At 41.2% G+C, this 12,177-nt stretch overlaps 1 protein-coding gene across 4 annotated transcripts in view; it reads right to left on the reverse strand.

Moving 5' to 3' along the window:
- FYN (FYN proto-oncogene, Src family tyrosine kinase) overlaps window positions 1-12,177 on the reverse strand; it is a 138,053-nt gene that overhangs the window by 76,135 nt on the left and 49,741 nt on the right. For all 4 annotated transcript variants that reach the window (XM_068184272.1, XM_068184273.1, XM_068184271.1 and 1 more), the window contains exon 2: window positions 849-919. The gene's annotated coding sequence lies outside the window, so the exon portion shown is untranslated. The remainder of the gene's footprint in view (window positions 1-848; window positions 920-12,177) is intronic.

The raw sequence follows: 12,177 nt of genomic DNA on the forward strand, positions 1-12,177 counted from the left end.
AGCAAAATGAGCCTATTAACTGCTCCAGATCTGCTGCCTTTATTTTTTGCAGGTTGGAAGAGCTTTCTCTGAATTACTTCCTTCTAGTTGGGACATGTCACTAATTACCTCCCACTCTTCTCTCTCTCCTTCTACTTCAGAGTGGTGCAGCTCAGCAGCACAGACACACAATGTGCCATATTTCCAGAGCACTGAGGACCAGAGAAGTCTGTTGCAGGCTGATGCCTCTGAAAATGTTGCATACAGTACAGTCAGACAAGCAGTAAAGCTTGTCATCTGGTATGGAAAGGAGGAATAGAAAACTGGTATAGCACACATTAACCATCTCCTTATCTCTCAGACATAAGCAAACCATCCTAGTTCCACATGGCAAGGGTGTCAGTCAGACATTCTGGGAAGAGATGGAAAGACTGTAGAGTGACTGGACACCTCCACCACTTTGGGAAATATGTACTCCCTCTGCATTACTTCTGCTCCTGATCTTTATATAGCTAGCATGCTTTTTTTGTACCCCTTGTTTTTTAATTAGGCCTTTTTATTTCTTCTACTCCAGGTTTTAGCTCAACCACTCTTCAGCAGAATGGAACAGCTACAAACACAATAAGCAGATGCCACTGGAGCAAATGAAAACACATTCCTTGCCCTGAGGCCCAGCATGCTGTTCTCTGTCAGTGCTTCTCATACTGTGAGTCTCCGCACCAGAGAAAGAACACATACAATCAACTATATCTCTATATTTTCCAAAGCTAAAAAAAAAAAACAAAAAAACCCCAAACCTGAAAAAAGCTAAAACAATCCTTCTGAAATTCTTGTTGAAAACAAAAATTGATCAAGACAGCAGCACTTACCACAATTTCCCCCCCAAACAGAGCAAGTTTACATTCACCACATTTCCTCACAAATGGCTTGAAAACATGCCCTGTAAAATAAGAGAGAAAGGGAGAAAAATAATAAGTGACTGGAACACCACAAATTATGTTACACTTTCTTCTCTCTCTACTAACATTTATCACCAACTTCCACCATTTTTCCTGGTTTAGGGAATGTGGTAATTGGATCTGAACCTTCACAACTAATTATTGAATTCCACTACTATTATGCAAAATATTAAAATAATTGCAGGACTTCCTCAGACTGCTCAGACACATCACTGTCACTGACATGACGGCTATTCAGACTTCAGGGAGACAAGGTCAACAACAAGAAATGTACAGCAGCACACAGCAAGTGTGCCAATTATTTTAGATCCAACCCTAAAAAAATGGTCAACCCAGTATCTTTAAGTAATTTTGTTTTAACAAACTGGTTTTGGAATTGGATGCACGTAGGTTCATGACAGCCTCCTTGTTTGAAAACTACACAAAGGGAAAAAAGGGGTTGTGCCACACTTCATTTCTAGACTGTATTAATTACTTGGCATTCTCTAGGAGAACAAAGAGGGAGAAGAAGGAAGCCAACACAATATCCAGCTTGACATACACTAGGGCCCTTTTGAAGAAGATGGAGAGCAAAAGTGACAAATGCCATCATTTTGCCGACCCTGAGTAAATTTCAAATGACAGCTAAGCTTTATTTTCCCTTAAGGCGAAATCTTTGAAAGAACAACTCATGGAGCACAGACTAACAATGATGTTAAAACGTTTAGTTTGTAAACTCCTAGAAGATGGAGGAGGCAAAGATTCTGCTGGTGCTCCCGGTTGGGAGTGGTAAATGTGCAGCAAATGGAGAAGAACATAACTTTCAGTGCTCAGGTGTCCACACCAGTGAAGCCAGACTAAATTTGAACTGCTTCTAAGTCCCATTCTCCCCCAAGTACGTGGCTGAACTTTTCACTAGAGAGGTATCTGTGAAATTACTGCTGGCTGAGTAACTTCACAGCTATACACAGATGACTTGGAGCCCTGCACTACTGATCATGAAAACCTGCCTCAGCTGCAGAAACAGCAACTCTTGTGCCAGCACTTCTCCTGGGAGATGCTGTAGGCATAAACAGGAAACAAAAGGGGAATGGCTTCTTAAATCAAATTATTTTTACTGGTCATCATTACATAAAAAGTGGTTACGAAATTAAAATTTCTATTAAGGTACAGAAATTATATTTTTCTAAATATATTCCTCTAAATATTCCTCAAATAAATATTCCTCTAAAACACAGAAACTGAATCACATTGCTCTAACTCCCAATTAGCAAGTAGGCATCTGATATTATAAAGCTCAGACTTCATTTGAGTGGAAGGTTCAGGGTGGGGAGAAAAGAAAAAAAAGCATCATTACAAATCAGAGGAGGCTGTTGTGAGAGATTTTAGGAACAGACATTTTCTGACAGAAAAGAACAAACATAAGCATCTTCTCTGCTTTCTTTCTTTGTTTAGCAATTAAGAAAAAGAGTGGGTATATCAAGGAATAAAAAAAAAAATGAACACCCTCTCCTCTCCCATCACCTTTTGTACAGCTTGGCAAAGTTTATGAAAACACTGAAAAAAAAATGGGTCTTAACTGCTTTGCTCAAACTCAGGGAAGGTGGTTATTATTCCAGCGCCATCTATTTCCCTCCCTAGCTTCCAGGCATTTGGCCTGGAAAGAAAACATCAAGTCAAGAAACTCTACTTCTGTCTCTGAACTAATTGGATAAAATCTGCATGCAGAAAAGTTAGAAGCTTAAGAAATGAGCCAGGTCCAAAACAATCCAATGGCACCTCAACTCCAGATTAGCTCATTATTTTCTTCTACACCATGAGACTGATTAAAAAATTTCCTCAGAGGAGTGACAAATAAGGAAAGTCTGTACTTCATGCTGTTGGTCTCAGGAATACTTGAAAGACAAGGGCTGGCACCATTGCCAAAAGGGGCTGAACTCCCCCCAGCAATGGTATGGAGCTTCTGGATGCAGTCCTGGCAGAGCTCCTTTCCTCTCTCCCTTCCTCCCTCACCCCAGCACAAATGCCTCTGCAGCAACCAGGATTAAACCAAACTGGGGAAATTCTTTAGACAAGTTTGCAAGTGACTGAATAAAATAAAATAAAATAAAATAAAATAAAATAAAATAAAATAAGAAGAAATAAAAAAGAAAAAGGCCTGTGCTGACTCTAGGGTAAAAGGAAGGAAAAGATGGAAAGGATGGACCAAGAGTACAGCTCCACTTGTAATACGTAACATTCCCATGTTACAGGATAGGAATGCAGGTAGCTGCTTTAATACATGCCAAGGGAGTCTAGTCCAAGCCTTTCACTGAGACCATTTATGACAAAAACTAGCAAGAGGACTAGGGAAAGGGGTGTCTTGTTAAATCTGAGGCAGACACAATTTGCCACATCTCTAGTCTTGCAAGATTTTCAGAACTGTAGGGATGGCAGATAGAAAGCTTGGGGAAGCATTTTGCTTGATTTTAGATGATGAAAAATGTGCTCTATCTATAACAAACAGAAGAGGAAACAAAAGGTTTGTCCAACCAATATCCAAATGAAAGCTGTCCAAGCATTTCCTCCTACATGGTAAGATACAGAAAATCCTTAGCACACCAATGGACGCAAAACATTGTCTTGAATTTCAGAGCGACATGATTTGAAACATTAAAGAAAAGCAAAACACTTTTAGGGGATAATCAGAGTTATTATCTGCTAGGAACAGCCTTTTCCTGTAGGCAGCACGAGCTTCTACAAACTGCCACCTTTTACCAAAAACCCATATTCCCCTCCTAGTGTTACATATATATCAGCAGTGTATTTATGTAGCCTTGTGGAAAAGTCACTTTCTTTTGGTAAAGAAGTATTTTGTGAAACAATGTGGCAAGTAGCATAACTAGACATCATTTGTGTGTTCGGTTTCATGACATTGTCTGCTTCATGAGACAACCTCTATTTTTCCTCATCAGCTTTCAGATATGTTTTTGTCAGTTCATACTGGGATCAGAATTAAGTTTATTACTACAGACAAAGGAGAAATCACTGAAAGCAGACATGGTAAGTACTTTTTCCTCAAGCCTGCACTCCCAAATTCATCAGCACTCACCAACTTCAAGGATCTTCGGATCAAGTGCATTGTGAATCATTCTAGATGGGAACCCACAAAACTCCTGATTGTTCATTGAAGCAAAAACTGTTCAGTGACAATTTACCCACCACTGAAAACAGATAATAACATGACTGAAAGCATAAAAACAACCACACAGAGGGTGCTGGTCTGGTACATGTTGCAGTTCATACGAGTTTCACCCAGCTGGAGGAAGTGGCTGGTTGAAGTCATAAGTGGTCTTACATACTTTTCAAATGCCAGTAGAGGCAATTGAGTTTATGGTACTCAAACACAGAAGAAAATCTACATAATTATGAACATCTGTCAGTTTTCTATTAGCAACATGATTCTGCTGCTGTTTTTCAAACCTCAAGTAGAAGCAGGCATTCCTGGTGCTTGAGCTGCTATTTTACTTGGCAAAAACTGGGACGATTAAGTTTTTCATGCTGAACAGTTTACAAAGGAACATGTCTGGATCAGGATGTGTAACAAGTAAATGAGCTGGATCCACTTTGTAAAGAAAGTGTTGGTTAGTCTCTTCAGAGTAATAGCTTGCTTTTTTCATCTGTTTCAATGTCAGTCATGCTTACGTTACACTACATCATAGCACACAGATTTGAGGCCGTGAATTGGTCCAAAAAGTTCCTTTCTGCTCTAACAATCTCGAGTTACCCTTTACAGACTGGTTGAGGATTTTGTCACCCAGGACTCTGCTGACACTGCTATTTGAACAAATCTATGGCAGCACACATGTTCAGTTTTTAGTAGGGTGCACACAGCATTTTCCACCTATTCCCACCACCTAAGATTTGTAACCCTAATAAAACCAAAAACCAACCAACCAAAAAAACCTCCAACTGACCAAAACCAAGAAACCCCTTCTAGAAACAACATTGAACAGAAGGAGAAAAACAATCTCCTACATGCTGAACTTACACAGCCAGTTTATAAAGGAACTGCAAATCTTAACTTACAAAAAGTAATCCTTTACTGTGCAATACCAGATTACATATAAAGAGCCCTCACCCTGTCAACATCTGAAAGCTTTCCAACAATACAACATTTAAAGTTTAAGGGAAGTTTATAGGCTTGTTCTTACACAGAGACAGGCTTAAAAGCCTCCCTGTTAGCCTGAAACCACCCCTTTTCTAAGTGAGGTCCCACATAGCTGGCACATGATATGAAAAAGCCTGGTCATCAACAGGCTTGGGGGGAGAGAGCTGAGGGCAGAAAGAGAGAGCTCCCAACTAAATTTGCTCTTGCAACAAGTCCAGACCCAACCCTGGAGAACAGCAAAGGGAAAAAAACACCAGCCACTAACACTATTAGAAGACTTATACTAAGACAATACTATTCTAGTGGTTTGTCCTCCCATGCAACAGTGTCAAAACTTGGAAGGAGGACCGTGGCTATGGGAGAGGCACTCTGCATTTTTTCATGTCAAAGTCACTGGATTTCTAAAACTGTTACTGGAAAGCTTCTGCACATGCAAGATGTAAATAAGGATAACTAGGTCCCTCTGTTAAAGGAGTCCAAAAGTAGCTTAGTAGTTTCAAAACAAGAATGTTTGTCTGCACCATTAAACTTGTTCCTGTCTAAAAACGCGTCTGCCCTTTCCATTTGGAGCAGAAGGAACTCAGATGCAAAGTCACCACTGCAGTGGCAACAAGTCTTAAGAAACAGGAAACGTGGGAGGAAAACACTGGGAAAACACGGAGGCTTTGCTCGAACTTTTTCTGATTTAATAAAATGGAGCTGTGAAGAGAAAAGAAAACCGACAAACTGTGCTAAAGAGCAAAAGCTGAGATGCTGTATTGACTTACCTTTAGCAGATGTGCTGCTGTAAGCTGTTCCCCATGTTCTGCGGCTCCCAGCCCTGCTAAAACTGCTTGCTCTCCTTCACCTTGGGCTGTGCCCCTCACCCAGGCAGTTCAAGCCTCTCGATAATGCCAGATCATTATTGGTGATATCAGTACCTTTCCCCTTTCTCTGCTTTCAAGCTGGATAAACTAAACAAAATCTTCATTCACAACTCCTTTTCCATGCATCAGCTTGGCTTTGTAACACGGCAGAGCTGAAAGCAGCATAAAGCTGGGATCTGGAAACACGGCACCATCCAACCAGCAACTCCCCCATGGAAAGCCCCAGTACAGGCAGAGAGTGCGGATGTGTACAGAGACCCAGCTGAGGCAGATGCAAAGAATCAAAAGATGCCAACATCTTTAAGAAACCCTCAGTGGGACAGACAGTGGTTAGGGTGAGCAAGTGGAGAATGGCACAATGAAGCCACTGGTGACAGAAAGGCGATGGCACTCATGGCCCATTCATAAATCCTGCCCTTTGAAAGTGTTCTGAGAAGAACCCAAACCCTGTGGCACCCCTGGTCATCTGCACTGCTGGGGAGAGAAGCAAGTGTGCAGCTCTGTGTGAGCCAAAAGCCTCACACAGAAACAGTGCACAGCTCAGCCTCCCCCTGGAACTCCTGTCCCTGGGTCAGGAGGCGGTGGGCAGCCACGGGAGCTGAGCAATCCATAGGGGAAGCTATTAGCAAGCTCAATACTGAGTAGGCACTCAGACTGAGAGTGTTACATATGAGGGGCATGTGATTGTAGCAGCACACTTCAGTTCTAAAAATAGTAGAAAAAATACTTCATTAATTACGGGAAGAGCACTTCCATTTCTCTTTGTAGAAAAATGAGGAGTAGTATACCCCAAACAATGTTTTAAAAAATAAATGAATGGAGACCATAATCCTAAAAATAGACTGAACTCTCTATTCTTTTGAGCTGGCTCCTAGAAATGCTGCTGGGCATCTCTGGAGCTGAGAGAAGGCTCAGGCAGACAGTGATGCAGGGACATGGTGGCTAGAGCCAGTGCTGCATCCCTCTCCCAGACCCTCTGCCTGCTTATCCTTACCTGCCCAGTGTCCCAGTGGCATCAGTGAAACACTTCTATGGGCAGAAATAAGTACTCACATCATTATGAAAGTTAAAAAATACAGCAGGTGGAAAAAAAAAAACCATGCATAATGCAAGGTTTCAGAAGCTTTTGTTTTAATAATTGATTTTCCAGTTTGTTTCATAGAAGAAAATGCCTTTCTTCTAAAGATATAGGATTGACCCAGAAGGACCTTTAGCAGAAGCTGGCTAAAGAGTGTATTTACAAACCTTCTGCAGAAGCACTAAAGGCCATTTAGAAGTGCAATTACATTGCAATGCAAATGTAGTTTTTTTGTATACAAAAATTTGCTTTTATATGCAATTGTTATTATAAACAAATTCTCCCTTCCCCTAAAGAGAGAATCTTAGGTATACAATAAATATTTTTGTGCTTTGATCAGTGCACAAGGTTTTAATTAAGGGCATTTTTTCCATGACATACAATGAATACATACACAGAGAATATATATAGAATATATATGCTAGTGTTGCAATATTACAGTACCCATCCTGTCAGCCATTCCCATTATGGAAGAAATCATTAAAAATACACACATGGGAACACATAGGCTCCAAGTCCTGGTAAATTTACTTTGAGGCTTTAAAGATTAAAAGAATTCAGCACAAGTATCTCTTAGGACAAATTGGAGCTGTTTACTAAGGACTTCTTGTAGTTCAGTATACATGGATTTAGCTAATTTTAAGTGAGCCAAATAATACTTATATCTTGTACATTTAATACTTTAATGGCTTGATTGCTTCCTATTGTGGTTTCACAACTGCTGCAATTCCAAATTGTCCGAGAGTGAAAAGAAAGCATGGAGGGGCAGGCAAGGCGAGTCTTTGCAGAAGATACTCCACCTACATGTGTCACACTTCCTGATGTGCAATATAAAAATGTTGAAAAGAGGCTGAAATTCTGCAAGAATGGGCTATTTGTAAACCTATTTCTGTATCAAAGGCCTGTGATGTGAAAAGTAAACAGTGTAAGAAAAGAATATAGCAACACGATTAGAAACAAACAATGAGAATGCTGCACTGTAAACTAATTATTAACTATAACAAGCTGAAAATAAACTGTTTCCTTTTTGCCATGTTCACTTTAATCTTCTGAGAGGCAGGAAGGGGGAAGACAGGAGGAGGCAGTGGTTTCAGACTTGTGGAGCTTATCAAATCCCAGATCGGATGATTAGAGCACAACTAAAAACAAAACATCCTCTCTCCCTCCCCAGAAAGGAAGCACAGCCTTTAGGACCAATCTGCAGTGTTTGTTTGCTGCTCTTGAAGGGATTACTCTGGAGAGCATTTTTCTTAAGCTGTTCTTATCTCTTTCTGGAAGTTTCAAAATAAACAAGAGTACTGGAAACAGAAGAACAAAAAACTTGACTTTCTGGTTTATTTTTTTTTAATAGTGAGACAAGTAAAGAAAATAAATAAGGTCCTTCATTGTCACATAAGACAAAACAGAAGAGAATATAACCTTGAAATCTGAGAAGCATTGCAAAACCTAGGAAAAATCACCAATGGGCTGAGAATGGGGATAAGTGGAAAAAAAAAAGAGGACTTTCCCTCATGCTACTTCACTGATTATTTATTTACTTACTTTAATGATGAGACTTTATGTTGCTGAGTTCTATATTCAGGAAATAACATTAATAAATACATAAATAAATAAAAGGACCAACCACAAAAATTACTGTATTTTGACAATTTACCTTCAAAAAACACCTTACACAACTACCCCTGCTCTTTAGTGACTTCTAAAAAAGACTCTCCCATAGTGCAAACAGGAAATTAAATTCTCAGGACAACACACTAGAACTATGAATGAAAAGATTTTGCACTGATGTAATGCTTCAGCCTCAAGCTCTAGATCAAATCCTTATTCTTTCACACTGCCCTTAAAGACAACAGGTTTTCCCTCAGAAAGCAAGTGTCCCAGTATGAACCAGAAAAATACCAAGTTCATGTAATTCCAGGATTGTGCAACATTAATATAAACCTCTTTGCAGTGCAGAAGCCACACAAAAGCATCTATTTTGCTGAAATATTCTAAGGATTTAAAATGTCATTACTATTCAGTATAACCTCCCTACTTTTTTTTTTTCCTCTTGTTTTTCAAGATTAAGCAAATGCCTGATCAGTGGAACTAATGAAAGTGAATTTCCAGCTCATCTGGACTTGTGATGCTAACTTTACAATGAGAGTCCTTCCCACACTGCATCCTGGTGCTCTTGGCTCTCCCATAGCCCCAGATGCATTTACAGTACCCAGTCACATTTACTGCACAAGCCCTGCTGCATCCACTGCTCAGCTGCTCCAGGGGTGTCTGTAGGACCCTGCTCCTGCTGCCACCACGCCCAGCCCATGTCCCTGCTGCAGCTAGAGAAAGAGAGAAAGAGCTCTTCCCGGAGAAAGAGCTGGGAAGTCAAATGCTACCCCTGAAGACCCCTCCCTGGCTGGAGACAGCCTGAAAACTTATAAAGAGGAGGACTAGTGTACAAACACACTGAGTTACAGCCTAACCCCCACTTCCTCAGGAAACTGGGCTAAAAGATCTGGTTTTGCTCTTGCTATGCCCCTCTCTTACACCACCAACTATGCAGATGCATCTTTAAAAGAAAAAAAAAAAAAAAAGAGTCGCATAGACATAAGGCTTAAGGGCCTATATCCCCATACAGCATCTGGATTTCTGTCTCAGACATGTTTCAGAAGTGTCATTGATTTCCTGTTTAATATTCATGCTTTATTGCTGCACAAAGCCAGCCTCTGCACAAAGAGTGACATATTACTCTCCTATCCTCCAAGAAGATCCTTAATGAGGATATTCTAGTTTCTTGATATTCGGAGGCCTTCTGTTGGTATCAGCAGAAGATCAGCATACACTCGAACACACGGCACACAGACAAGGAGAAGTCAGCTCTGCCTATTAAAACAGAGCTACAGGAGTAAAAGGGACCTTGAATGACCACCCAGGCGGCTTCCCTGCTCAAGGCAGGAACAACTATACTTATGTTATTCTTTTTATTAGGCCACCTGACCTAGCTGGGGAAAAAGAGATGTGCTTTGAGGCTCACAGTCCCTTCCTGAGCCTGAAACCTCTCCCCTGTGTTGCCCTGGTCCAGCCCTCAGACATGCCAGTTGGTCTGGTAAGATCTCTGCCTGCAAGCCCTGCCTTCCTTCCATTGCCATGGTTACAACGCTGCTATTACCGTGCATGTTGAGCCTATTTTTAAAAGCCTGCAGTGACAGGAGATACTGGTTAAGGCCTTAATCTCAATAAGGTCTAAAATTACAATGAGTGCTTACTACTTGTGCAAGTGCTGCACTCTGAAAGCTGAAGATGGGTGGTGGTGGGTGCTCTGCATTGCCTGCATCCCAGACAAAAAGGGAACATTTTAAAGGAGAGACCTAAAGGACAAGGAGAAAGTAGTCCTGCTGATATTAACTGGGTGAGTTAGGTCAGCAGAAAATCTGTAATGACATGTCAGAAAGCAACTCATGCACTGGAGAAGACAGGCATCACAGGAGGCTAGAGGAGAAAGATGCCCTCTTGGAGCTGGCTGACAGATGGGAATAGAGAGGAAGGGAGGGTCTTTGGTGATAAAGATAGGCATCTTGTGCTGAATGATGAAATCAGTAGAGGAGTACGTAAGGAAGGTTATACTGCTAAAAAATGAGGAAATGGAACAAATTTCTTTAGTGAAGACATTCTGGACAGATGGAATTACAATCTGAAGGTGCCAGAGAAAATGATGTTGCAGTAATTCAAGACAACAAATGAGTGCTTAGATGTGAATTTCAACTGTGTGGAGTGGATAGCACAGGGCATTTATAAAGAGACTGTATGCAAGAAGAATCTGCTGATCACAGAGCAAAGACACGGGGAACTAGGAGAAGGACAGATTTTGGCCTGGCTGAGGGACACTGATGTTGTCTGTGGCAACAGCAGTGTGAGATAATGGGGAGGGTTGCAGGTAGAGGGAGGAAGGGAGGTATCAATGGATATCTGTTTAGTCATGCTGAATGAGACTTGATGGCTTGGTATCCACAAAGAAGTGAAAAAAGACTGATTTAGGTTATAGCTTGCATGAGGAGAGAGGGAACTAGTTTTATGTTCCAGTCTTAACAACCTTATATATCTACGTATCTATGACTCCAGTGATTATATATATATGTGTGTGTGTGTTGTGTGTAAATACATATTTGTATAGACACAAATTTGCATATATATATGTAATAGGTCTGTATGGAAAGGAATCAGAGATAAAGCTGTAGTTAGAATAGGAGAAGAGAAAGAACACATCTCTGTACTACCTGACAGAAAACAGAAGAGGAAAAAGGCCTTTCTCCTTTTTCTTTTTTTGTAGCATTGGTAACAAAGCATGTTGTAGCAAAATTCTTGCCTGCTAACCCCCTGGAAAGTTTAAGCAGTCAAAAAAAAAAAAAAAAAATCAGCACCAGGACTGCATCATGCAGCTCAACAAATCCTTCCACATTCGGAGGGCAGGTGTCCCATGCACCCACACTGCCACACACATAAGAGGATGTGTGAACAGCTACTGGCCCTGTCTGCAGTGGCTTATCTGACACAACACCCCTTACAGCACGGGAGAGGCGTATTTTGGCCCAGTGATGGATGCGTGTGTAGCCATGTGTCAAATCTGCCAGCATGCTGAGTGCTGGAAACAAATGGCACTTTCAGAGCAGCGCATCTGGGTCACTGCCTGCTCTCGCTGTGCCTGTGAGGACTGTGGGGAAGAACAGTGCGGCAGGGAGAAGCAGGCTGTGGATTTAAGGAGCTCTGCTGGCAGGTAATATCTAGGCCACTGTTTGTAAACAGGATACCCTCACTCTGGAACAACAGAAGTGGCTTTTTGGTACTGTAAGGATAAGTCTTTTGTCCCCCCTATGTGATGAGGTGACACTGGTTTATTTTTTTCCTACTCTCAGTTTTGCAGATATAACCAGAATAATAAACCCACATTCAATGTCCCTCCCATCTCAAGAAAAATAGACTGTAAATCACTGAGAAATAACACACAGGAAGTACTCACAGGCTCCGCTTTTTAGTGCTGTAACTAGTTTGGACTCACGCATTTAGGAAATGTCACATTTGATTTTGACCTGGAATCAAATTCACTCTGCCTTGCTGAAGCACAAGATGCCCCATTCATGCAGTGCCTGGAGCACAGCCTCCAGCTGCAGAATGTGGGTTACCAAAGCA

The sequence above is a fragment of the Anomalospiza imberbis genome, chromosome 3 (genome assembly GCF_031753505.1).
Source record: "Anomalospiza imberbis isolate Cuckoo-Finch-1a 21T00152 chromosome 3, ASM3175350v1, whole genome shotgun sequence".
NCBI classification, from domain to species: Eukaryota; Metazoa; Chordata; class Aves; order Passeriformes; family Viduidae; genus Anomalospiza; species Anomalospiza imberbis.